The sequence below is a fragment of the Bubalus bubalis genome, chromosome 17 (assembly GCF_019923935.1).
Source record: "Bubalus bubalis isolate 160015118507 breed Murrah chromosome 17, NDDB_SH_1, whole genome shotgun sequence".
Classification (NCBI taxonomy): domain Eukaryota; kingdom Metazoa; phylum Chordata; class Mammalia; order Artiodactyla; family Bovidae; genus Bubalus; species Bubalus bubalis.
This window is the reverse complement of record NC_059173.1, coordinates 59,410,208-59,412,104: the sequence shown is the minus strand read 5'-3', so window position 1 is coordinate 59,412,104 and position 1,897 is coordinate 59,410,208. Positions and strand designations below refer to the sequence as shown.

General features: G+C 42.9%; 1 long non-coding RNA gene across 1 annotated transcript; it reads left to right on the top strand.

The window, feature by feature from the left end:
• The first annotated feature begins 399 nt into the window (after positions 1-399).
• On the top strand, positions 400-1,633 carry LOC123329999. Its single transcript, XR_006545670.2, has 2 exons — positions 400-449; positions 1,055-1,633. It is a non-coding gene; the product is annotated as an uncharacterized LOC123329999 (long non-coding RNA).
• Positions 1,634-1,897: the final 264 nt, after the last annotated feature.

The following is a 1,897-nucleotide window of genomic DNA, read 5'->3' as shown; positions in this document are numbered from 1 at the left end:
TGGATATGACAGAAACTCATAATAATTGCTCCAAAAGAAATCATATCATCAAGTATCTAGTGTCAAGGAAGGCAGGATGCTTGCTCTTGATACTTACTGTGATCCAATTGTGAGCAGAGCTAACATATTATTAGGGAGCTTCCTACAAATGCAGACTTTCAGGCCCCACCCCAGACCTACTGAATCATGATCAATACATTTTTAGGTAATACAACCTTAGGTAATTTTTCTATACATTGACATTTGAGAAGCCCTGAATTAGACTACATGGATTTTTGTTGTTTAGTTGCTAAGTTGTGTCTGACTCTTTTGCAACCCCATGGACTTAGCCCACCAGGCTCCTCTGTTCATGAGATTCTCCAGGCAAGAATACTGGAGTGGGTTGCCATTTTGTTCTCCAGGGGATCTTCCCCACCCACGGACCCAAGCTGCATCTCCTGCATTTGCAGGTAGGTTCTTTACCACTGAGACATTAGGGCCTGACAATTTGGAGTTTTATTTTCCACTTCTGTGATTTATTGTCTGTAAGATCATGAGTGAATTACTTAGCCTCTCTGAACCCCAATTTCCTCATCTGTAAAATATGGATTATGATACTTCAAATGGTTGTTGCAAACATATTTAAGAAAGTATGTATGTGTGTCAGAGAAAATTAAGTGAACTAGATATATAACCTACTATGGTGAACGGTCAGATATTGACAACTTCCTGTGATCCAACTTTACCTGGCATGTGTGTGCTGAGTCGCTTCAGTCGTCTCCAACTCTTTGAGACCCCATGGACTGTAGCCCCCCCGGCTCCTGTGTCCATGGGATTCTCCAGGAAGAATACTGGAGGCAGTTGCCAGTCTCTTCTCCAGGGGATCTTCCTGACCCAGGGATCAAACCTGCGTCTCTTAGGTCTCCTGCACGGGCAGGCGGGTTCTTTACCACAGTGTCACAGTGAGTTGTAAATAAACAGTAGGTTATAGCTACTCATATAAATTTCTAGGGCTGCCATAGGAAAGGACTCCAAGCTCAGTGGCTTAAAACAGTATACATTTATTCTCTCACAGCTCTGGAGGCCAGACGTCTGAAATCAAGGTGCTGTCAGGGATGGCTCTTTCTGGAGGTTCTGAGGGAGACTGTTCCATCTGTCTGTGCTCACTTCTGAGGACTGCCTGCCATCCGTGCCACTCCTCAGCTTGTGGACGCCCCAGCCGATGTCCTCATCTTCACGTGCTGTTCTGTGCATCTGGGTGTCTTCCCCTCTTCTCAGAAGGACACCTGTCTTTGGATTTAGGGCCCACCTCCTCTTAAGACACTTTCCCCAAATCAGGTCACATTCTGGGTGAACAGAAATTTGCAGGGGGAAGTCTAATCTACCCCAGTACAGAGTTCCTCCTTCCTCCCTTTTGGTGGCACTGGTAACGTTTTCGTCTCTTCACTCTCCCATATTGGTTATACAGTTATCCCCCCTTATCTGTGGGAATACATACCAAGGCCCCCAGTGGATGTCTGAAACCACAGATATTGCCAAATACTATAACACACATATCTATGATAAAGTTTATTAAGTTAAGCACAGTAAGAGATTAACAACAATAACTGATAATAACATAGAACTGTGGTTATAAAAATATATGGTAATAAGAGTTATGTGAATATGGTCTCTCTCCTCTCAAAATATTGTACAAATTTAATGTCTTTTCCATCTTAACTAAGCGCTTATCATGCGCTGTTGAAACAACATTTGCAGTTTGAGGTGTGGAAGCAAAACTAGTGCAAATGTTTTCTTCCTTCACGTTTTCACAGAAGATTCATTCTGACTATAGACCTTAGCAACCTCAGCATTTGATTTTTTTCTGTCACTTCTTCACTTACAGGAAGCACTTTTAGGCTTCTCTTTGGCATATTCA